Here is a 26,588-nt window from a genome sequence, read left to right on the forward strand (position 1 = left end):
ATGCTGTACACTGTGTCTGTAGAACAAGCCTGCACATTCCAGCTAAACAGAAAAAGCAAAAACAACAAGAGATGGTTGGTTCATTAGTTCTCAGCAAAGGGAATGCTGCTGATTGAGCAAAATATTGCCAACAATATTTAAACTGGACAATAAGGGACAAGGGTCTGGTCTTGCAAGCAAAGCCTGAGTAAAAAGGGCTTTGCCTGTAGGTGGACTATGGCTGCTCCTGTAAGATGTTAGGAGGACTAGATGAGACGTGAGATCAGCTATGAATGGGTGGAATCCTACCCTCACTAAAGTAAATGGGAGTTTTCCCAATGATTTCTGTGGGGCCAGGATTTCACCCTATATTTCTGCTGTGTGGGGGAGATACAGGAAAGTCAATGAATGGAAACTGCACTTATTATTTATTAATATTACCACAGCATAATAAATAAAAATGTTTTAATCAAACCAACATGCACAAGGCAATAGGTGGCACCCTACTAGGTCAGAGGGTGGCACCCTGATACGTCAGGGGCAATATGTCATTTGTTTGTATCTATGTATAAAGATGCATCTCAGAGGAATGTCTTTGGCTAGCCTAGGAAGCCTTGGAAAGTCCCGCCACTAACTGAGCTGCGTCCATTGTCACGGGCATACATGTCTTTAGTATCCTGGTAGAGTCTGCCAGGTGCTATCATCGTGCTTCGTTGACAATAAAATTGGCTGGACACCTTCGCTACCAAACCAAGTCTTGTGGTCTTATTGGGCAGTTGGATCGGAGCCTGCTGTATGGGCTGTCTGGCCAGAGCCAGTGCAGCACACAAAAAGAACACACACACACAGCCGAACATCTAACGACAGTACCCAATCCCCTAATAATTGTTTGACCCCGTGGTTCTGGGTGTGGTACAAACATACAGAATTACACAATTACTGTCAACACATTTTTCCATCTCTGCCCCCACTTTGAGGCTTGCATATCTGCATGCAGGACTGTTCCATTAAATATTAATCAAATCCAAGTTTCCTCTGAGGAAACAAATAGTTTTTCAGTGCAAAAAGTTGGTCTGTTTCCCTCTGAAGTTGCAATACCCTTTCCCGTCTTGTTCTTCTTCTTCAGCTCTCACAGTTCCATTTAAAACTTCACTAAAATCAGAAAAATGTCTTTTTTCTAATTAATCACAAAACCAACAGCTAGAACTGAGCCCAGGCCAATGATTGTTCAGATCTGCTTCCCCAAGTAGACTATGGCTTTGAGGACTTTCTTTCTGGAAAATCCAACCACTCTACTACTTATTCTGGTACCAGGCTCAGACCAGGGGTTTTCAAAAGAAATCAGAGAGTGATTTGTTTATGTTAAGATATAGTTCTGCACTAAAATGTCATCTGCTGGTTCCCTGAGTTCTTCCTCAATTTAGATTATCCAGATCCAGATGCTTCCTATTCTGAGTGATTAATTCTAAGAAAACATTTTTTTAATGTCTGTGTTTCTCATATTTCTTGCAAATCCCATTTGAGTTTGCTATTTGCTACAGTGTGAGAACTGGGGTCAGAGAGCAAACTTTTGCAGAAAGAAAATAATGGGAATGCCTTTCTGATTTTCCAGTTTGGTAACCTGAAGAACTCATTCCCAGCTCTTATAGGAATAACAGTACATAATGGCTGAAACTGGCCTGACATTTCTGCATGCTCTTTGGACAGTCTCAGGAGTCATTATATTACAATTTAATTACGTTTTAATTAAAGACCCCTCTGTACATATGCATGGAGGGGATGCTCAGTCTACAGATGCTCAGTCACCCCTCCTATGTGGAAGGAATGGGTTGGTCAATTACCTTCATGGCACCATTACCACTCCCTGACACCTTTGGAGTGCTCTCTACAGAGGTTACTACTACTACGCGTATCGGCCGCGACGATCGACATCGATCATCGGATATATCATCACATCATATCGCGCGATAACATATATTATATCGCTTCTATCGACTCCGAACTCGAACCCCGTGCGTGGTGGTGGCGGCGGAGCGACGGAGAGCCGCCACATCGCGATCCCGCGAGGAGGGGAAGAATATCGATATAAGATATACTCAGCAGCACTATATTCACGAGCTGAAGGAAGGATCTTATATCGATTTTTCCCCTTAGTGTAGACAAGCCCAGAGACAGGACTCATACAAAGGGAGGGACAGGCTTTGACAAGCTGTGAGATGTGCATTGTTCACCCCTAACTCTTCCCTGCAGAAATTAGGGAGCAAAGCTAATATGACTTCTGTTAACTTCCCCATGGTGGAATGGAGAAGGGAGTGGGAGTAGGAAGTAAATATCTGAGCTAGTTACTGCCAACTGTGGGGGAAGATTTTTTTCACTCTCTTCATAGTCCAGGTGTGTGTGTGTGTGTGTGTATTAATGGGAGGTGATATACCAGCACTTTTTCTTCAAATTGATCTCAAAAGTTAATATTTCTGTTCATAGATACATCACAAAAAAAGAGGTATATTAAATCCACATGTAAATGTCAAGATAATAGCGCTGGCTAAGCCTGCACCTATATTAGTCTTTCTGGGATCTTCCTCTGTTTCATTACCCACCAGTATAGACAAGGGATTGATGTTGTTATCACTGTGTAATTTAATGCTGCTCAAAGCAGGTCTACACAACATGGTGGTAACTGTAGCAATAGCCCCTGGAATCCGAAGATATGGTCCAGTACCATATGACAGGGATATTGACTTTTGGCACCCCATGTTAGGTCATGTGACTGGGTCCAGGAACTAAAATTTCTATTTCTTGCCAGCATGTCTACCTGTCATTACAGTAACAGTAGGAGAATTCCCCCAAAATTCAGTGTACCATATGTGCTGGTGGAAGCTTCCTGTGTAGCTGCTCTTATAATTCTGGGCCTCTTCTCAGCAGAGGTGACTCAGAGTGTTGAAATGTGCCCTAATTGTGAGGTGAGCAAGCATTCGCTAGATTGAGCTCAAACTCATATCGCAATCCCTGTGTTAGATATGAACTTGGGTCAAAAAGAGGTGAAGAACTTGTGCATTAAATCAGCCTATCACTTTACTACTCTTAGAACATACTTTGAAAAGCATTTATATTCTAGAAATGGCGAGAATTTTGGTAATCAATGGCTGACCAAGAGACTAAGGGTCAGATTCACAGACCAATCTTGATCTGAACTAGCTGAGAATCTGGACCTGAGCCAGATGCAGATCTTGCCATAATCATCCACGTTTAGATGGCCACAGTGCACTCTATCTGGTGTTAATGTTTCAAGGACCTTCCTCTAGTGCAGATATAGCTTCCTGCCTTTGAGTAGAGCAGAATGGTGAGAGCACATTATATGTGTGCTGTGCCCTCTGCATTGGCTGCCAATGAACTTCTAGCTGGAAAGCAAGTCTCTGGTCATTACAAAGCTCTGAACAGTCCACACTTCGGTTAACTCGTACTCTGTCCCTCTAGGCCACAATCATCCCTCCATTTCCAATCATTTATGTGTAGCAGGGGTATTTTGACTGCCTTTCTCAAGGGTGCATTTTATACACACTAACTCCCTCAAAAAAGTGTCTGAGACCAAACCTGGCCATATTTAGAGTACAAACCAAGAGGGTTTTTTTGTTTTATTTTTAATAGCAGGCCATCCTAATATCTTGCACTAACTACAGCTCTCTGTAATTCCCTGTCACTGAGCCTTCTGGCTGGGTTTTCCCCCTATAAAGTTATCTATTTTAGTGCTGCAGGCTGATCAAAGAGTATATGCTCCTTTTTTTTTTTTTTTTGGAATATACCATTTGCTAGTACATCTAAAGTGTATCCAGATATGACAGGAATGGGTGACTCATAAATGCTTGTACAGATAGGTAATAATCATTAGCTGTTTTCTATAAGCTCATCATTTTTAACAGTCTTTTGATTAAAGCCAGAATCTTTCAGTTCCTCCACCCTTTCAGTTCCCCTCCCTTACTAAACAGTGGTGTCCTTCCTCCAAGAGAAAACAAGCACTTGCAGAAGATTCAATTAGTTATAACTCAGTCACTTTTTCAGCATGTAGTAGATCTTTTTCTTTTGTTTCTTCTTCACAGTGAGGTTTGGAGCACATCATCTGATTAAGGCCCTACCAAATTCACAGCCATGAAAAACACGTCACGGACCGTGAAATCTAGTCTCCTCCCTGTGAAATCTGGTCTTTTGAGTGCTTTTACCCTATACTATACTGAGTTCATGGGGAGACCAGAGTTTCTCAAATTGGGGGTTCTGACCCAGAAAAGAATTGCAGGGGGGTCACAAGGTTATTTTAGGGGGGATCGTGGTATTGCCATGCTTACTTCTGCACTGCCTTCAGAGCTGGGCGGCCGAGAGCAGTGGCTGTTGGTCGGGTGCCAAGCTCTGAAGGCAGCATCACCACCTGCAGCAATGCAGAAATAAGGGTAGCAGTAACACAACCTCCCTAGAATAACATTGTGACCCTCCCACCCACAACTCCTTTTTGGGTCAGGATCCCTACAATTACAACACCATGGAATTTCAGATTTAAATAGCTGAAATAATGAAATTTACTATTTTTAAAATCCTATGACCATGAAATTGACTAAAATGGACTGAACTTGGTAGAGCCCTAATTATGATACCACATCAAACAACATGTGAGAAGTAAGATGTAGAAGCACAGAAATGGCTATACTAGAATGAACTAGTTGGCCAATACTAAACAAGTGGGATGCATTTCTCTCTGATCTCAGCTGGATCAGTTTACGCCCTGGTGGATAAGGATTATTCAACTTTGTAATTTTTATGCTTACCTAGTTTAAAGGGATCCTGTAAATTTGAAGATCATGTTTTAACAACTATCATTGTTTGCCTTAGTAGCAAGATCTTCAATTTTTAATACTCCAAGTGTTTTAGAATTCTGATTTATTTTTTGTTGTTATTAATTATTGCAGTGATGCTCCAAACAGGGCTGTTTGAAAATTCCTATTAAATTGCTTTTCTTCAGAAAACTGGATTTTCAACAAAACAAAAATTTCTGCAGACAGTGTCTGCTTTCCTTGAAAACTTGCAGCGGTTTTTTTTGTCAGAAAACCAAAAACTGGAAATATTAGGCTGAAAATGTATTGGTATTCAGTTTTTAGCCTAAATGTTTTCAGGTTTTCACTGAAAAGTCACTATTTTCCATGGTGGGGGGGAACCCATTTTCTGAACTCTACATCCAAATGCATGGCATTTTGTCTTTGTCTTCACTATTATCTATCTCCATTTTTGTGTTTTTTGTTTCTGCCTGTGGTCTGACTCTCTCTCTCTCTCTCTCTCTCCCCCTCAATCCCTCTCTGCTTTCTTCTCACTCACTCCTAAATTACCTACTCTCTCTCCTTCTGCAGCACATCAAGGAAATAAATTATGCTGCAGAGTTTATTTTTGTGCATCACGTAGTATAATCTGACAATTCTGGTACACGCTGGGCTTGATTTAATTCCCAAGGAAGTTATTGAAGAAGCTGTATTTATTTCAATAAGAGCAGGATTGGGCCCCCAAACTAAAACAATTTTGTTTAATTTATTACATCACAGAATTACAAATGTCCTTCATACATATGAACTGTGGCATAGATTTCTGATGGGGAATGACCAGGAAATGTGGTTGTGAAGAAATATGATATTTCTCCCCAGTTGGTTGTAAATTTTTCTCCCCCTCAGCAGTGGCTTCACTGCCCTCTACTGCCCTAGATGAGAACAATGATACAGAATCTGTTGATTTCAGGCAAAACCATTACTACCAACTTAAGGGAACATTTTGTTTTGCTGACATGCCAGATGAAACTTTACCTGTCTTGGAAACATTAGACCAATGAAATAGCTAAAAATCTGAACTATTTTTTGTGAAGAGCAAGACCTTCTACTAATAGCAGAGCTTTCCTTTAAAACAACATAGGATTTCACCAAAGGTTTTTGGAATTGTTTTATGAAAGTGAGATATTTGTACTCAGTATCACAGAAAGACTTAGGGTAAAATTTTCATATATATCCAAATGAGTGCGGTTTCTAACTCTTATTTTTAAAAGTGAGAGACACTAAGGGACACGAAGTCTCACTGAAAGTCAGTGGGACTTCTGTTGATAAGTGCCTCAGTCACTTTTGAAAACTGAATGTAGTCTCCTAAGTCACTTAGACTTTGCAACACTAAGTGGAGCAATGTCTAAATAGCTTTGGAAATTTGGGTCTTTTGAAAATGTTACCTACAATGACAGAAAAAAATCCAAAAACATGAGTCCTGTAGAGCTGGGCATTAGGGTAAAAAAGAGTAGGAATCTGTGGTATAATGCCATGCTAGTTCATGTTTAGTATGACAGGACCACCATGGCCACCTTCTATAGCTTCACTACTAGAATGCCATATTATAGGTATTTAGATCCTAATTCATAAATCTGCTGGGCACTTCTTCTCAGTGTGCATTCGAACAATGCTGAAATAATTATTTGAGCAACGATCCTTGAGACTCAGAATGACTGACCAAGATGAATAGCTGGCCAAGAGACCACTATAACCAGCCAATTAATAATCCCCAGGAAATGCCTTGTGCTGAGGTTTTTGTATACATGAATTGTACATTCACTGAAAATTATTATCATATGTTATATTTCAGAAAAGTCTGTTTTGTGTAGAGCTTGGCCTTAAGCTGCAAAATTTGGATCTGTATCTGAAAACCTCTCTCAATCCAAAGTGCAAGAACGCTACCTTTAAGTGGTTAATGCGCTGCCCTCCCTCCCCACATACCACTTTCATTATCTTGTCAGAACACACAGCATCTTCCCAAACAACCACTGTGCATCAGTGGTACTGGTGAGTGAGGCACTCATTAGCTTCCTGCCACGTCACTCCCCATACCTCATCATCTTTTCTCACACACACACACACACACACACTTTCTCTCTATATTATTATTATTTTATTATATTATTTATTATTAAAGTACCACCTGGTCTGTTGAGAGAAATTTGAGGCCCAGGTACATCATGTTCATTGCCGCCCCTCCCCATTTCATCCCAGTTACAGATGTTTTGGGGCCCTCCTTGAGCTTGGTACAATTGTCTCCCATTTCCCCACACTCTCATCAGCCGTGGTAGCACTCAAAGGCACTCGTCAGGATCAGGGTTCTGTTGTGTTGGGTCAGGGGCGGCTCCAGGCCCCAGCACGCCAAGCGCGTGCTTGGGGCGGCAAGCCGCAGGGGACGCTCTGCCGGTCGCCACGAGGGCGGCAGGCAGGTTGCCTTCGGCGGCTTGCCTGCGGAGGGTCCGCTGATCCTGCAGCTTCGGTGGACCTCCCGGGAGGTCCGCCGAAGCCACGGGACCAGTGGACCCTCCGCAGGCAAACTGCCGGAGGCAGCCTGCCTGCCGTGCTTGGGGCGGCAAAATCCCTAGAGCCGCCCCTGTGTTGGGTACTGTATGAACGAAGTTGAAGAGACAGTCCCTGTCTCAGAGAGCTAACAGTATACATGCCTGGTCTCCAAACTAACATCTGTGCACAGGGCTTGCACAGTCCTGGCAGTATTAATTTACATACCGATTGACATTTAGTTATCGATAGAATACCATTTAGGCACTATCCACACTGTGGCTGACACCATTTTAGCACCAACCATGTTTAAACACAGCAGTTGCTAATATGGTGTTCCCTAACTGATATGGAGAGGGATTTTTTTTTCCAGAGAACTCTGCCAGTCAAATCACACAATGGCTTATCACCATAGTTCATACTCTGTTGCATGGCTTTATAACATGATTCTCAATAGGAAAAGCTCCACTCCACACTGGTAAGAAGTGTGATGTTCTTTTCAAACACATTTGTTACTAGCATGGGTCAGCTCTAATATGGACTGTTAAACAGAAATCTCAACACCATGCTACACTGGAAATATAACTCTTCCTTAAAAGGAATATAACTGTCATACATCAAAGGGTAAAGGAGAGTTACACACAGAGAACAGAACACAGATGCACATACGAGTGCATTATGAATCATGATGTTAAAGTTTTTTTATAGGGTCACAATTCCTATTCTGTATTTCCTGGATACACTTTTGCAGCTGTTCCCATTTTTAACATTATAGAGAGTGTTTGATGTTTACATGAACATAAAACACATCAGTTACTTACCTTCCCCCAACTCTGAATATTGTGTGTGCATATAGTTCAAGGAATACAGTACTGGAAGACGTTTAAATACAGAAGAGAATCATTCTGTACTTTCCAGACACTGGAAAGTCAGAGATAAAAAACAATGAATTCCTACTTTTCCCCCCTCTGCTCTCTGAACCCAGGAAATAACCTGAAAATTCCAAAGGACATGGAAGAAGTTCCCATTGAAAAGTTCAGACTTAGATAGCATGATACAAGAAATTTGAAAGAAATTTGGACATTTTATCAAGTTTGAGAGAAATGTTGCTTAGAATTCTGTCTTGTGAAAGAGTCTGGGGAATTTAGATGTGGACAACCTAAATTCTAAGAGATATTAGGGAAACAGAAGACTATGAAACATTTTAGTGCCAGGACTATTTCTCATTAAAACACATAAATCATATGAGCCCCTCACCCCTGCACTGAGCCTGGCATCAGAAAAAAGGAAAAGAATTGCTTGAGTGTCCCTCTAGACTAGACCGGGAAAAAGGGCAACAAACTTGTAGTTTATAGAGGAAAACAGTAGACTTGGTAGGTCTGCAATGGCCCAGGAGTTAGGGTTGAATCTGGCTGTGGGCCCAGCTAATTCAGCAGAGGGATAGTGGAGTTCTCTGAACTTTTCTCTTTTCCATGCGCACCAGTGCCAGTCTTACACAATTTAGAAGATGTGCACAAATTGCTTTGTGGGGGAAGGCAGGTGTGCCCATTTCTTCAGCCCCCCTTTTCCCCCCATCACTATAGTCACCTCTTTCCACATGCTGCTCTCACTACTCTCATCTCTTATTTAAAACCTTATTCAAAACATTTACTGGATTGCTTCTGCTCCCAGATGCACAACTCTGGTGCCATGAAGGAACCGTGGGCAAGGGTTCTCCATGGGCAACCACCATTCTTGTTTGTCCCTTGGACCACTCCTTAAGAAAATGCAGTAGAAAATGCAGTAGAAAATGCAGAGAACCAGCAGCTTTCTATGATTTTTTTTTAATCATACAAGAGAGAAATCTTGGCCTCACTGAAGTCAATGGCAGAATTCCCATTGAGTTTACTGGGGCCAGGATTTTACCCATAGAATCCAGAGCAGGGATATAAATTCTGTTTATCTGTCTATCTATCTGCACACACACACACAAAATGCTCATTTACATTTCATAGGTTTTTAGAATAATTTCTGTATTACCTTACTGTTTTCATCCCTATTAAAAATCCTACCTTTCCTTAAGCACACTCTCTGTGGAGCCGGGCTGCTTCTGCTTTTTCATTCCTTGCTTGTGTTTGTCTTGCTTCCCCTTCTCTTTCAGCTTGTTTTGGCTGGGGTAGGGTAAGAGCGGGTAGTAGGCTCTTAGAACATGTTTTTCATCTGTGAACATTCCTTGTGTGCTGACTGGTGAGGCAGTGTACTGACATGAGGACTGTATCCCCTCAATAAGCTTTGCTCATTACTGCTTCTTGTAGGATCAAGGTGAACCCTAAAAGAAAAAAACTGGGGGTTAAAATGCTTGACTAGTCTTTCTGTAAAGATAACCTGAAAGAATTCTATTCAGAATACCAAATGGCTGCAATATCAAATGTTGCAACTCTCAGGGTTTTTGCAACATGCTTAATTTAAAAATAAAATATGTTGCCACCAACTGCAGGCTGTCTTAGGGCCTCTGTTAGTGGCTAGTGTTAGTATTCAGTCCAGTTCCTTGTGGAACTGGTTATGTTCCTATAACCATCAAAATAGGCAGAAGTTGGAAACCTTTTCAGGAATGAATCAAAGGACTCAGACTGAACTCCCCAAAAGATAGCCCCTCTCTGGGTCAGGTTGTGTCATATTGTGAGGTGGAACAGACAAGCAAGTAAAACTTCACTAACCGAAAAGAAGGTGTGTTCTCAGTTACAATAGCAGTGAAGACATGATAACTTGGTTTTAACTCTGTTTAGCAGCTTGAGTTATACTCTGGGGAATTGGGGTTAAACTTGAGCTATTTACCCAAGTTAAAAGCCAAGTTGTTGTGTCCTCATAGCTATTTTAACCAGAGCTAGAAAACCCAAGTTCAGGACACACTTGTTTTTTTTGGCGATGAAGACCCTTTAATGTGTGACCAAGCCTCCACATAGTGGCTGGTCACAACAACAGCAGCCTGCTCTTTACTTAAATCTAATAGAGTTATTCCTTCAGCTTGAGTGGTAGGGGCTCACATTTTTAATGTTAAAGATTTTAGGTTCCGTTCTCTCCATAGCCCATGCTGTCTGCATATCTGTGATGCGACAACAGTTCATCACACTTGTACATTGCCACTACCTGTGCTGATTCAAATTCCATTTTCCACAAGTATTAAATTAACTGTAAAAAAGGTTTTACCAGTTTGCTTTGATTTAGTATAAGATTCCCTTTAACCCAGTTTATTTCACTTGTTGAGCTGGGATATTATGAATATACTTGCCATAGCATATATTCTGTAGCAGTTACATCAAATGACTCAATTTAAATTGAAAACAAAAACAATAAAGTAATGACCAAAGCATTTATAAACATATTTCTAATCTTGGTCTTTAATTAAATGCAGGTTTTTGTATAAAAAGATGCAGCTGTTTTCAGTAACTTTGTGTGCTTTTTGCTTTGCTGATTTAACCTCTGTCTATTCAATCAGAAAAGGTCTGATGAAATCATTGTAGAACCAGATGTCTTACAAAATGGTGTTCTTTGTTTATAATGTAGTGCCATTAGTTAATCTTATTTGTCTATTATAGATGCCTGAGCAGGATTTCAGTAACAAGTTATTGTAGTTTTCAGAATGTCTTGAACAAAGAGAAGAAAGGCTAAGGTATTTTTCCCCACTCATATTCTTCAGTCATATATATTGTTTAATATCATTAAATGAATTGTCTAACAGAGATGTCAACGATAGCGTGCATTGCAAACAAAAGACTCTTCTCCTGTAAGGGGAGAAGGGATTTGAAGAGGTGGCAGATCCCTACTAGGTGACTGCTCTAACCATGAGGCTATAGAGTCATTCAAATGCTTTCTCTGACCCAATTAATATATAATTTTTCAATTACTTAGTTAAGTGGAACAAATTCAGTAGGAGAGATTGAGGGTGCGCACATCAGGATGTCCCATATCCTAGTGGTTAGCGCATTCACCTGAGCAGTAGCTGATCTCAGTTCCCATCTCTTCTCCCTCTCAAGAGGAGGGGAACTTGACCCAGAGGGTCTCCTACATCCCGGGTGAGTAACCTATCCACTAGGCTAAAGGTACTAAGGGAAGTCATGCTCCATTTTCTGTGAACTTGCCTCAGAAGTCTGATTCAGTAGGCTGCCTCTGATCATAACAAGAGCTTCACAGTACCCTGGTCAGACACTTTCTAGGAAACTCATCCTTTAAAGGTACATCCTCCTAATATCACATCTTCCCTTCCAAGCTGTAATACTTATAAACAACCTAATAAGTACATTTACTAACAACGTTCAATTGATCTTTGAGTGCCCTGCCCTGAATCAATAGTGCTGCTCTCAAGAGCCAACAAGTCCACTTGTTCTGGATGTATGTCCTGGGGATCCATTGTCTCAATCTGCTATGGCTGTTGCTTTTGGAGATCCTCTCTGGCCAAACAGTAGACTCAGCTCCTGTTAATTTGCTTCCACTTCTGGGATTTGGGAACGATGTCGCTTATTCTTCCATAGTGTGTGTCTGTCTGAGGCCATTGGACTTATATGACCACAGGGAAACCTCTTGTGACAGCACTGCTGTTTGTGACCATTGTTTCCCATTGCAGATACACACAGCATAATTTTCACGAAGTAGTAGTGACATTCCGTTACTGAACAGTGCTAAATACAGATTAGAGCCTGACTTCACAACCTTTTTCAGTAGGTGCTTTATTATTTTGGCACCATTTTTCACCAATCCATTGGCTTGGGGATAATAGGAACTAGCAGTTATATGACCACCCTCAAACTTCACTGCAAACTGCTTAAACTCATGCCCACTAAACTGTGGTCCATTGTCAGACATTACTGTGCCAAGTATACCACATCGGTGCATATCAAATCTATTTTAGCTAATCTCCTATTTATAGTATAGCATCTTCTAGTAAGGGATGTGAGCATAGTAGTTTATGATGAGTACATAGATTTGTTTAATGTTGGCCGGAAAATATCGTTCCTATGTTGCTACAACAGGCCAATTTTTCCTATGCCATCTACATGGGCTCTTTCACTTGCCTTGGCCTATATTTTTGGTATATGCGACAAGTCTTAACAGCTTCCTCATGTCACTGTTCATTTCAGGCCTATATAAAATGTCTCTGGCCCTTCCTTTAGATTTTTTCAATCCCTAATTGACCTTCATGTATCCTTTTAACATATTTTTCTACAACACCTTAGCAATCACCATCCCGGTGCATTTAAAGAAAATAGCATCTAACACGGAGAGCTCCCCATTCAATTGGCAACAGGGCCTGGGAATATGCTGCCCCTGCCATCTTGTGCTAATAGCCTTAATTGCTTTCTGTAGAGGCTCATCCTGAAGAGTAGCTCTGGCAATTGCAGTCCATATTCTGTCTGAGGCAGGACAGATTTTTTAAATCAGATTGATATATACACAATCAAGCTCTTGAATTTCCTCCACTGCACTTTTGTCAAATGCTCTTGAGAAGGTATCTGCAGCCACCAAATCTCTCCCAGGCTTATATTCAATTTGCAGATCATACAGCTGTAACTGAAAAAATAATCTCTATACTATTAAGAAAGAGAGTTGTCAGTCCCCTTTTGGCAATGGCGGTAAGTGGTTTGTGGTCAGTTTCAGCTTAAGATAGGGCTTCTATAAATAAAGACATGAAACTTTTTTCACTCATGGACTAAAGCCAAAGTTTCTTTCTCTTTTCCCTGGTACTATTACAAATCATATATTCTCCAATTTGATATTTACATATACATTTAGGTCACCTACTCCCTTAGTGGGGATAAGATCACCACTGTATGTCCTGAATTCCCCCCATTTACCTTTTACTGCCTGTGACTTTTCTTTCAGTGCTAATAGCTCTCTTAGTGGCACCACATTTGTGGTTCTGCTGAGAGGCAGGCGATTCAGGTTCAAATCCTCACGCAGTGGGGTAGTTGAATCAGGGTTTCCCAGTTCTCAGGTGAGTGCTCTAACCATTTGGCTACAAGTTACAATTTAGGCACCATGACCTCCTCTGTCCAGGTTTTGCATGGGGCCTAATCTGGTAGGCATGCTCTGAGCTTCCTACTGGATGAGGACTTACAATGAGTTCTGTTAAGCAAAGGAACATCTCGCTTGGCTTGTGAATTACACTGGGGCTTAGGTGGCTGAATGCCTAGAACATGGCAGCAGTGTGCATGTCCAGAGGCAGAAATTTAGGTGCCTAGAGAATTTTACTTTGAAAACGTAAATGCCTAAACCCCAGATTTAGATGGTGAAGTTCCTGTTTTAGGTGCCCTAAAATCCACAAAACCCCTGCACGGCTGCCACCTAACCCTGTAGGTGCCTAAACTCACTTGACACTTAAGTACCTTTGTTGATCTGGGCCTTGGTTCTTACAAAAACTCCGCTTTACCCTGAGTCTGAGTCTAGCTCAGGTGCATAACAAGAGTTTCACAGAGCCCCACCCAGATTCAGTCTAGAAAGCTCAGCCCTTAAAGGCACAGCCCCCAATACCACAGTGTATATAGTTCTGTGTATTTTCCTTTTCATTATAAAAGCACGCAAATGCACAGTCCACAAAGATATGAATTAACCTTTACAGTTCCTTGGTAGGTGAGAGTAGGGAGCTGCAATTAAGGGGTGTAGAAGGCCAGTCCCATAGTGGAACTGGTTCAGGGATTGAGGAGAGGCGGATTAGGAATCCTGTCTGAGATTGACATCTGGGAAGTGGATCAAATGGGGAATTCATGTCTTTTGCGTGTGTCATGAAGAAGCCAGTGGTGAGAGGGGGCATTCAAGAAGAAGAAGAGAATTTCAGTGAGGAGGAGGGGTTTTTCAGTGCTTTCTGGGTCTACTAGATGAATAAGAGCCCTGGGAGGGTGTAACACATCTCGTAGAAAGGATGGAGAGAGCAGGATGAGCAGTTTAGAAGAGAATTAGAAGCTTTAAGGGTGGAATGGGAGGGATGAGTAGATGATATTTTCTTTAAAAAAAAACCCAAAAAAACCAAACCCAAAAACAAAACAAAAAAACCCACAAAAAAAAAAACAGGAGTACTTGTGGCACCTTAGAGACTAACACATTTATTTGAGCATAAGCTTTCTTAGTACTCTAGAGTGAATGCTGTATTGCACTGGAACGCCTACTAAATTTCTTACTGTAGAATGGCTGTATGACTAGTTCTCTGACATTCAACATGATTGATTACTGTAATTACTTGCCAATTATGATAGTGTTTTGGATTATAACTAATTAACAAGAATGGTGCTGGTTATACGCCTTTGTTTGGATTTTGGCATGGCCTAGAACTTTGCCAGTAGGGGGCAGCATTGCTTTATTTTAAAAGCCTTGAATAGTTTAACTGTCTAACCTTTTTAGCTTTTCTTAGGTCATGTTGAACAGTCCCTACAATTCCATGGAAAATGTCCTGTGTCACCATAATGTTGTCCAGATGTTCTGTTTAAATCTCTTCTATAATATTCAAAAAGTGATGCAGCTATTTTAAAAGATGAGTTATATAGTTTGAGGAAAGCTAGAGTTTTGTAAACCAGAGTGGGAGCACCTTGCCATGCATGGACTGCTTGCCATAAAGACTGGCACTTTATTTCTGCTAAAAATCATTTGATTTAGTAGGTCTGCAATGAAATGACCCAGACTGTGCAGGGCTTTTCCTTGTGAGTTTCAGATGTCACAAAGAAGCAGAGACTGCCCTTGTGTTGCTGTTCCAGGCTCAGCATGTTTGGTGGGTGGGAGAATGTCTTGATCATGACTATTCAGCAATTATTGCCCAGACTTCTGCTCTGCCACCAGGCCAGGCCTGCCTTGTCTTGTTCTGCAGCATGCCACTGACTGCTGCCTTGCCTTATGCTATTGGAATGTGAACACTGATTCCAGTTGCTCTGTCTTATCCTCTGAGTCTCCTATAATTTGTGTGTTGTGGTTACTTAGTGCAGCGTGAGACAGCCTGACTCTTTATACTTTTAATTACTTGAAGAAAAACAGGTTAGATCAGGACTGAAGTCAGAGAAGTTACACACAACAGTGTAAAGCCAATGTAAAGAAGACTAGAATCAATCCAGTGCTGCCTTTACTTATCCTGATGCTTAAATTCGATAGCAGAAATGGACCCAGTGGTAATATAGCTCTTATAGCTCATTTAGTCCTCACTGTTGCATATCCAGTGCAACTAATAGAATTATAGCTGAAAATGAATTACTATCAAACCTAAATACCGCTATAGTAGGTATCAAGTATCCTATCCAGTGATTTCTTCATGGAGCAGTAGAAGAAACTTCAGTGGGTTGTGCCTGTTAGTTTATTACTAGTTTCCTAGTCTATTGTTAGCTTACTATGCAAACAGATCTCATTTCCATGTCCTTGGAACATCCATGTTCCCCTGCATCATTTGGCTTAATTGTGAACCCTCGCTCATATTTTTAAAGATTAGAACATTATCTTTAAGATGTTATGCTTTGGGGGAAAAGGAGAATATGTATCTCTACTATTCAAAACCCAAATACTGGCCTTGTTTTTGATCTCATACTTCTTTTTTTAATCACTGATTTCACTGGAATTCCTCCTGATTTACATGTAAATGAGAGCAGAATCAGGCCCTTTTTCTCCCCCAGTGAATAATGGGCATTCTGATGTGTTATACAAAAGCAATGATCTCCCCAGCACAACCTTATATAGTTGGTTCAGTGGAGCACCACTCTAAAAATAGAATTCTCTTTGGACACTGAGGTGCCAGGCAATATGGAAACTGTTATATTTCAAGCTGGAGTTTTGTAAGGTGTGCCCTGTGCTTCCTTTGTAAGTGTCCCACAAATGTGAAAAATGCATGATCTGGACTGTTGTGTACTCTGATGACAAGAGATTCCATTAGCATCCAACAAGAAACCACATTTTATAAAATGAATAATAAAAAAGAACGAATGCTTTGGCAAGAGGTGTTGGATTTACAGCCCTGGAGACTATAGCTCTCCCTTTTCCACAGAGCAGGTACAGCACTGCCAGCCTCAGTGCAGGCTTCTCCAGATGGCCTTGCCACTGTGAAATATCCCTGAACCGGAGGAACCCCTACTTGGTTTGAGAGGACAGAGATGAGCAAATATATAATAAGCAAAACAGAACTACTGTCATGTTATACTGGAACTGTATTCCCTGACTCGGCCACAGACATTTAAGTGCCCTATAACAATACAGAAAAAGGGAGCTCTGAATGATAAAGCAATGGTGGGATGATCTCTGTAAAGTCCTTGCCTGGCCAACAGGACATAAAGCTATATGGTGTGGTTGCTGGAAACTAGTCAGTGGTGTGGGAAGTAGCCAAGGGGCCTGAACTTGCCAGTAGCTGTATTTTTCACTCTGGTAGGGGTGAGGAGCTGAGAAGGAGAGTGTGTGCAGGAAGAAAGCACTTGGGAGAAATCATCTAATTTCCTTATGTTAGCTAAAATGGCATCTTTCGTTTGACCTTCTCAGTGTGCTTATTTGAGTGGGTGGTGGGCTGGGATGTGGGGGTGGGTATTATTGGAAAACAAAGCTGGTGGAAGAAAATTGTTTCCACCAAAGCTTTTACAAACTTGTTTCCTCTTTTTAATTTTGACATTTGAAAAACATGGACCAGCTTTACTAAGGAACAGGAAAATACATGTACTGGAAAAGGGACTGTGCCATAGCAAAGGGAACACAGAGGCCTTTATGGTCTGATTTTCTGAGACACTGAGTGCCCACAGCTCCTACTGAAGTCAGTGATAGCTTATTGTTAATGACAAAGACAACTGTCAACAACAAATGACAGAGCCTGAAGTCAATGACAGCTGCTTTGAAAAGAAACCTAAGGGTAGGCCTAATCCTGCAGCACACTAAGCCTTGAAATCCATGGGAGCTATGGTGTCAGTACCACTCTGGATCAGCCCTGTTCAGGCATCTGTGTGCTTTGGGGATTGCTCACAAGTAGACAGTTCATAGCTGAGGGCTAAAAGTCAGGAAAAGAAAATATCATTTCCCACAACCAAGTAACGTTCGTTAAAACATCTTGCTGCAAGATTATTCTCTTTCATCGCTGCTCATGTAATTTTGTGCATTTCATGCTATTTTAAGAATTATTTCTAAACAAACAAATCAAATGCAAATGGTTCCCAGTGCCTTAAACACTTATACGAAGAGATGGGCCATGATTTGGACCCATCGCTACACGAGAGGACCTTTCAGTCTCCATTGATTCCAATGCAGATTTCATATCTGAACCCTTTATACCTGGGATAGACAGAGCTAAGCCTCTGACTGGAATTCTATAGTAAAACTTTCTGTAGCACCTTTTATTTAAGGACCAAAAAGCAATTCCTGAACACTTACTAATCCTCACAACGGCTCTGTGAAGAATGTATTATTGTACAGGGGCTTGTCTACATGAGAAAGTTGCCGCAATTTCACCTTTGGTCTGATTTTTAAACCAGCACCAAAAGCTGCATGGACACTCTAATTTCAATTTAAACCAGGCTTATTTCAGTTTAGGTAAAAATCAATTAGGAACAGGTTTGAACTAAATCTAAATAAGCCACTCAAACTGAAAAGAGTGTCTACCAAAGGGTTACCATCAATCTAACTAAATCAGGTTAAAACCTAATTTAAATTGAACCTGTGGAACCTCTGAGTTTAGACAAGATCTGAAAGAGGCTAAGGGCCCAATATTCAGGAATACCCCCTTCAGTTTGGATGCTGTAATTTTTTGGTGACCAGTCTGAGGCAATTACCTGTCTCATTTTGGGCAACCAAAGTTAGAGGCCACTATTAAAATTTTTGGCCAAAGGGACTTGCCCAAGGTAATAGACTGAGCCAGTGGTGGAGTCAGCGGCAGAAGTAGGACTAGAATCCAAAAGTTCTGTCTCCGTTTAAATCACTAGACAAACTGCTTTCCCAGTGAGTTCTTGAAGGGACAGGCTTGGGGGCTTGTTCCTGTTGGAAGGGGGGAAATCCCTCCGTCCCTTGTCAGCTTCTGGGAAAGGAAAGCAGCCATTATTATATTTTTCTTTTGTTTCCAAATCTCCACCAATCATTTATTCTATTATCGGTCCCTTCAACATGAGGGCAGAGGTGTTGGAGCAACTTTTAGAGTGGGGGGTGGTGCTGAAAGCAGAAACCATGTATTTGGTTGTTATTACTGCTGCGCCCCCAGCACCCCTTGTTCCAGCAGTGCTGCATGAGGCCTGCTTGGCCTTAAAATCTTATTACTTAAGCTTGGAAACCCAAATCAAACAAACTCAGGACACTGGGTTTATTGGCCTCCCATTGTGGGTATGTATGTGCTGTGGGTGCCCGCATGAACTTTTGGTCTTCGTCCCTCTGCTGCTCTGTTAGTTGTTATTTTGAACCAGCAGGAGTCTGAAACTGATGCACCTCGGAATCCCCTGCTGGGGACCCACAAGAAAACAGCTGTCAGGGAGAGCAAAGGGATGGCAGGGCAAGATGCATGTATGTGCACATTTCACATGCACATCTCCACACAGAAAACAAAGCCTATTCCACATGTCTGCTTGGTGGAGTTTTCCCTTCTCAGAGCTAAGTTGTTAAGCGTGTTGCAGTCCTCAGTGTGGACAAAAGTGATCAGGAAGTTATTCTGAAACAGGATAGGTGGGGATGGAGGGGAAATTAGGAGCTTGCTAACTGGATTTGTGTGTAACTTTTGTAACGCCACCTGAAAAAAAACTTGCCTGGCTTCCTTGTTCATGACAAGCCTTAAACTTGGGCCAGGTCTACTGAGGAGATCAGCAAGAGTCTCTAACGTTGGCCACTTTTCAACCGAACATGGAGAAACTGTGAAATTTCTGTGAGTTTTGCCTGGTTTGAAATGAAACCAATCAAAGAATGGTGGAGCTTGGCAGAATTTCACCTTGAAAAGTGAAACCAAAGGGAAGGGGCTGCAGAATCACTCAAACAGAAACAGGTTGGGACCTTTAAATGTGTTTGATAATCAGATCATTTGATTGACTGGATATTCCACTTAGAAATGGGCCCAAATCCCTGGATTTGGAACCAACTCTCAACTTTGTGCTCTCAGCTGAGCAGATTTGGATCCAGGGGACTTTCAGGCCTGTGGTTTTGTTTTTAAGGGCCATCTATACTGGGACTGGTATTATTCTCAAAAGAACCCTATTGTGTATGTTAGTACAGGAAGATTATTCTTTTAATGGTTTTATTCTTTTAACAGCTACTCACTTTTTTTTATTCCATTGTATTATTGCATCATTTGACTATTATTTTTATTACATTAGTACATAGAGGCCCTAGCTGAGATCCAGGCCCAACTGTACTAGGCATTGTACAAACACATATTAAAAGGCAGTCCCTGGGTTTAATAACATAATGCCATTGCTTTCTCAGCAGAAGTGAGGCAGAACCACTCCAGAGAACTCACAGCCCTTTTGGTGTTGACTGAATTGCTGCGCAAGCAGTGAGACAAGTGACAAAAAATACATCGAGTACACATTTCAGTATAACACAGTGACATCATTGACAGGGATAGCTGTGGTACTTAGTGAAAAAGAAACCTATAAAAACACACTTGTGTCTCATTATGCTTCCTCTGCTATTCCTTTCAAGAAGATGGACACATGCCTTGCTTGTATATTTGCAAACTCATGATATAATGATAGGGGATTGTCATAAACTAGACCATTTCAGGAAGATAGAATCAAGATTTAATTGTAGCTCCAGTTGGACTAGTTTTGATTAAGGATCAAGCATGTTATCTCTTATCTGACTTTGTAACGAGAAACCTCCTATGTCAACAGAATTAAGACAGATGACTAATAGAGTGAAAATCAGATTGGATAGGCACATAGGAGTGAGTAATTGATACAGGATATGGAGATAGGAGTATATGTATGTAAGTGCATATTGGTAGCTGAGTGGCTCCTTTGCCTGTTAATAGGGTGAATTTATGGTGTGCACATCATTAATTAGGAATGAGCTAGTCAGGAAAATCAGAGCAGGGGGATCGAATGCAGATGGCAGGAGAAACCACTGGATTCACAAACGTATTCTTGAGGTGAAGCTAAGTGGAGAACAAAGATTTCCAGCAAACATCCACCCCTTCTATCCGTCCAAAAAACAAAACCAAAAAAACCCTAACAACCAGATTTCTTGCACTTTTCTAGGCACCATTCTTTTCAGAACACTGTGGAACATAGAATAACCCTGCACTGCAGTAAACTCTCTAGTGTAGCCATGCCCCTAGTCATACACAATTCCAGTCAAAGGGAGCATAGTAGAGGAAGTGGTATGATCCTTTGCTAGATCAAACAGGACACTTCAAAATGCCAACCAAAAGCGTGCAATGTAACACCAAGCATCATATTGTATTAATAAAAATAATAACTGGAGAAAACCATCCCTCATCCAGCACAATGTCTGTCAGTATAATACAGAGCCTTAAAGTAATGCCTAGGGCTCACTGTTGGGAAATTTGCTGTGTCGTCAGCATACCAGATCAATATTTTGGAGGTCATTACCTCATCCCTTCTTCAGTTGCTAGCTTTGGATTTCTGCCAGAGCAAAAGGCAACCATTAGCAAGATTATACTGTTGTACATATAGGAATAGCTTTTGGAAACTCAGGCAAGCTTTCCCATCCACTGAGGTAAGTCTGCTCTCTGGCTCTGGGTAACACAAATACTCCACAGTTCATACACAGTGGGGCCTGCTTCTTTATTCCACAGTAGCAGCATGTGTGTAATTTTTTATTACAACCATCACTTGATTGATTTGCACTACAAAAATTTGAACTTCTGCATTATGTCTGATAGTTAGGGTCCAGTTCTTTTCATGAGGGGAGGGAGCAGGTACTGCACATAGACTTCTCTGAGTTGAGACAATACAAAATGGAATTCCTCATTTATAGAGCACTAGGAAGAAAACCAGAGTGTTAAACAATGTGATGTAACATTAAGTAGTTAAACCAGTAAATCTGATTAGAAAAATACTGCATTCTCTAGCCAGGGGATGAGCACTGAACCTTTGTTGAAGTAGTACAATCACATGATTCACTGAGATTTAAGTTTTGTAAATGTATTAGTGTTTTTTGCAAGTAAACCCAAACCCTCAACTGACATCTATTTCCCACAATCTAGTACAATGTGTGGTCGATACACCACTGTTCTGCCCTTACACCAATGTCAGGTCATGTAGGGTCTAATCCTGCCCTTGTTATAGTCAATGGCAACACTCCCATTGACTTAGATGGGTGTAGGATGAGGCCTTCTGTCACCTGGAGGGAAAAGCCATGATTTAGCTTGGATCTAGCAAGTGCAAAAGGATTACATCTGAAACTGAATATAGATGTGGGCAACAGAAAAAATGTGTGTGCATGTAAACACACAACTTCTTTTCTCTCTACATCTCCCTGGTGCTGTACTCTTATGTTATTATTGATGCCCCAATAAAGAGATTACCCTACAGTAGAGAGAAACACTTTACATTTAAAGTTATCTGATATGAAAAACCAACTTTACATTCATGGGTGAATCATGAAGTTCTCCCTCTCCAGCCTGCATTTTTCTGCTTCTAGCCTATATTTCCAGACTTGTAATGTAAATACACCTCTACCCAATATAATGTGACCCGATATAACTCGAATTCAGATATAACGTGGTTAATCAGTGCTCCAGGGGAGGGGGGGAGCTGTGCACTCCGGCAGATCAAAGGAAGTTCAATATAACGTGGTTTCACCTATAACATGGTAAGATTTTTTGGCTCCCAAGGACAGCATTATATTGGGGTAGAGGTGTATGTTGGATCTGGAAAGAGATCAAAGACAAGCGTGCTTGCTGGGATTACACTATATAAATCAAAAATATTCCTAGGGGAATGTCAGAGGGAGTGGGCTGGGGAGCTGAACAATAAAAGTTCTGGAGCTGATTAAACACTCTGGGCCAGATCTCCGGCTGGAGTAAATTGGTACAGTTCCACTGATTTCAATAGAGCCATGCCAATTTATATGAGCTGAGAACATGGCCCTCCAGTGACAGTATTTGAGGTCCCCTGGAAACTGGAACTTCTTAGGCTCCCTACAGATTTGAAGAGTTCTGTTCTGGCCATAACAGCACTTTTCAGGTAAATCAGCATTCTACAGACAATATATGGCTATGCTCTAGGTTTTCCATTCTTCTGCATACCAATTACTGTATGTAACCATGCACCCAGCTATTGTTAAGTCTAGATACTAAATCAGTACAAAAACTAACTTGATTCTGTTATGGCTTATGATATCATCAGATGATTTGTCTGCCTTCTCTCTTCAGTCTGTCTCACCATTTTTAAGTATAAGGCCTGCCTGTGCAAGTGATTAGCAAGTCACTGTTAGCTCCCCTCCACAGCCTGGTCTAATTTCCCTCCCCTCCCCTCCACTCTACTGGTCTAATTCCATTGACTTCCATGGAGTTTATGCCAGCACAGTATTTGACCTGCTCTGTGCAATGAATCAGGGCACAGGGAGAGATTGACACAGGGTGTCACTGCTTCCAGAGGTGTTGATTTGTAGCACAACAGGAGATTGGTAGTTTGATGGCTGCTGGCAACAAAGGGAGGACAAACCAAACACAGGCATTTACGTCTATGAATACCATTTTAAATAGCGACAGGATTACAGATGTAGGGGAGGAGGAGACCAAAAGGGATAAAAGAAGGACAAAGGATTGGAAAGGTCATTGATTTGGCCATGTGACTGGCTGGACTCCCCCTCCTCCCCCAATACCCTAATGTAGTTATGTCTGGAATAAGCATATTTTTGTTTTCAAAATACTCCTGAATATCTATGTGTAACTAACATTATAAAAGTACATTCTGTAATGTACGAGCAATTACAGCGTATGTCACAAATGTAACATGCAAGTTTAGGGCTCCGGGAGCACAAAGACATTACAAGTAGAATGCAGCTGCCTGCTCTATAACCTACAGAAGGAGCAAGCATCTGGCTCAATGTCGGAGATAGAGCATCCAGCACTTTACTATAATTTGTGTTCTGGTAGCACCCAAGTGTTAGAAAGTGCTCATATGCCCATGGGAAGTTACAATCTGTGGTCCTGAAGAGCAAACAATTTTCTGGTTTCAATCCAGCGAACACTTTGTGTAACTTTACTCACGTGAGTAGTTTCTTCTTCTCACAAGTATCCTATTGTGGGACTACTCATTTGAGGAAATTTATTCATGCATATGTGTTTGCAAGTTCAAGACAAACAACATATAATGGATGGGGGAAAGGGCTGCGATCAAAATAGGAAGTTTTATATTCATTGACAATGAAAATCACCAAAAGCAGCAAGCACAAGGCCTGGCTCTCCACTGTCTTACATTTTCTTTAGAAAGTTTCACCTGTGCAAAATGAGTGTAAAGTGCCACTGTTACTACAAATGAGTAGAGGATTCTGATTTGGTAGCATGTTTGTACTCACTTTGAGCGGGTGTAAATAACTACATAAAGCGAAAGCAATGGAGAATCAAGCCCATTTTGCTTAGAGAAGACAAGCATTGTTTTATGTTTCTGTACCTTCATTTATACCCAGACCGTGATGTTATAAATGTATAATGTATGGCAGTCTAGATGATTTAATGGTAAATGTATTTCTGCTTGAAGATATAAAACTTGGGAACGGGGGAAGTAAATGACACAACAGGAAATGTGAATGCTGTGGTATTTGAAGATGTGCCTTAAATAAGATTGCCGCAGCCTCTGAGATGCATTAAAAACAGTCAATGGCCGCCTATCCCAGTGCCCACTATAGCAAATTATTACTAAAATGTTTTAGATAACCATTTTACAAAACAAACAAACCAAAACAAAAATACCTCTAACACAATATGTGTATGTTTATGTTCTTTTATCACTTTTTTTTAAACCTTATCCTAAAACAGTGCCACAGTCCGGACTAGGGGAGTGTGAATTGTTGAGCATGCTAACATGTCCCAAATTAAGAAAAAATGGCACATTAAATCTTTTAACTGGCAAAGTAGTACAAAAACCAGCCAGGCTGATTAAAAATTGGCCAGGAGGCAAGGCAAGGCAACCCTAGCTTTAAAGGCTGTGCTTCCCAGACAGTCAGGGTGGGGCACTCTGAAGCTCTTATTACACACAGTCAGTTGCAACCTGACAGAATAAAGCAGAGCTCTTGCAAGCAGTTTAAGTGCCGAGTAATCAGTGAGTGCTACTGGAGGACTCAGCTCAATGTGTTTCCATGATAAGGGCAGTGAATTTGGTGATCTCAATGGCCATAGGTGCACAAAACCATTAAGGAATTCAGTGTATCTCACAATAGCTGTTTGGGAAGACTCAGAACAGGAATAGTAGCAGTGTTGAAAACTGAGGAAGATTAATGTATGTTGATGTGGACTAAGCCAGAGTTAACATCTATCTCATGATTTTGGCATCAATTAGACTATTTGTGTGATCAGGGAAGGACTCCTGTGTAAGGGGCTGCAAAATTAGGGTATAGGGTCTGTAGTTTATGATAAGCTAAATTCAGGTTAAGTTCATTTTCAGTCACAATATTTTTAATTCATAGAATCATGGGGATGGAAGGGAACTCAGAAGGTCATCTAGTCCAACCCCCTGCTCAAAGCAGGACCAATCCCCAGACAGATTTTTACCCCGGTTCCCTAAATGGCCCCCTTGAGGATTGAACTCACAATCCTGGGTTTAGCAGGCCAATGCTCAAACCACTGAGCTCTCCCTCCCCTCTCTGATTTAATAATAAATTCTCTGATTTAATAATAAATAAAAAGCACTAATATCCTTTAATAGTTTTTACCATTCAATACTTCTATTTCCTGCCCATAATCTCACATACTGTACTGTACACTGCTAATTCTATTTAACTGACAGATAATTTGTTATAACATTTAAATGGGTTTTCAATTCTGTGTATTTGCGATGGGGTTTATAAACAGAGAGGAAATGAAATTTCATAATTTTTTTAAAGCATAAATAAAAAAGACTCTTGGAGAAGAGATCATAAACTTTGTGACCAAGGGCAAATAAATTAATGAAAATGATGATTACTAGAAAAAAATGAAACACTTCTTACAGTAAATTTAATGTCTAACTATATTAAATTAAATGTATGATTATATTAAGCTATCTTTACAATGAGCAGTCTCTGAAGCATATTTGAATATATCTAGTTAACATTTTTATTTGATTACTGCAGCAACTAGTAGTAATCCTATGATTATCAGTACTGTCATTATCAATATGGATTTGGCAAGTTTGCCACCTAAATAAAAAGATTTTCAGCAAGCATCATCTGATCTTTAAAATGCTTTAGTTGATTTTGAAATACTTAACAAATACCAATATAGCTCTTATAGTCCCCTATGCTTTCTTAGTGCTGAGTCCTGCTTCTAGTCAAGTCAGTTGGCTTCAGTAGGAGCAGGATTGGATCATTAAGCAGTTCTGTAGCATGAACAATAGTTTGGCTGGGATTTTCAAAATAGCCTGTGTGAGTTAGGCACCCAAGTCCTATTGAAATTTGCCAGAGCCATTCTTCAAGTCCTGTATCAAACTGCCAAGAAGGAGATGATCTGAAAACCATTCTTCAAGTCCTGTATCAAACTGCCAAGAAGGAGATGATCTGAAAACTTGAACATTATAGCAAGTAATAGTTAGACATGCTGTACCAAATTAAAATGAATCAGCATAATCTCCTAGTTTACTATCAGGAGATATTTACATAGTCTGAATAAACTTCAGTAGATTGTTGGTTTTGCCTATATTCAATAATGTAATAAAGATAGTTTTATTTTCCAAAAACTGTATTTTTTTCCACTGTTCAACTATTTGGGACAATGAACTGGCAATGTTACAAAAATGCAGAAGAACCTAAGGAACATGCATAGTATTGGCAGTTACAACATGGTGTTGCTGTCCTGCCAATGTGAAAAACATAAGAGTTCCCTTAAATCCTTCAGAATAAATATTTATGTTGACATTTCACTGTTTGATAATGTTAATTTTGTATTGTGAAGAAATAATGGAGTAGTCTGCAGTTCTAAACTGCAGGTGGTATATAACTGGAATAATCAAAAAAAGGAGTCCCACATTCAGGGACGGAGCTTTCATCACTAGCAACACATTCTGCATCAGAGAGAAGGAAGTAAAGCACTAGAACATTCCAGCAGAGCAGCTGGTGTCTAGACAGGTTCAGCACAAGTGGTGGAAGGCTGCAGCAGTGATGATTGTACGACAAAATTAATTATGAACACCGAGAAGCTATTGGAATTGTACAGAAGTT

General features: G+C 40.7%; 1 protein-coding gene and 1 long non-coding RNA gene across 3 annotated transcripts in view; one reads left to right on the top strand and one right to left on the bottom strand.

Moving 5' to 3' along the window:
• The window catches only part of LOC120405972, a 66,130-nt gene extending 56,512 nt beyond the window's left edge, over positions 1 to 9,618 (bottom strand). The window contains exon 1 of the long non-coding RNA XR_005599023.1: positions 9,368 to 9,618. This is a non-coding gene — a long non-coding RNA (uncharacterized LOC120405972). The remainder of the gene's footprint in view (positions 1 to 9,367) is intronic.
• Positions 1 to 26,588, top strand: part of SYNPO2 (synaptopodin 2) — a 121,287-nt gene that overhangs the window by 50,959 nt on the left and 43,740 nt on the right. The window lies entirely within an intron of this gene.

The sequence above is a fragment of the Mauremys reevesii genome, linkage group 5 (genome assembly GCF_016161935.1).
Source record: "Mauremys reevesii isolate NIE-2019 linkage group 5, ASM1616193v1, whole genome shotgun sequence".
NCBI classification, from domain to species: Eukaryota; Metazoa; Chordata; order Testudines; family Geoemydidae; genus Mauremys; species Mauremys reevesii.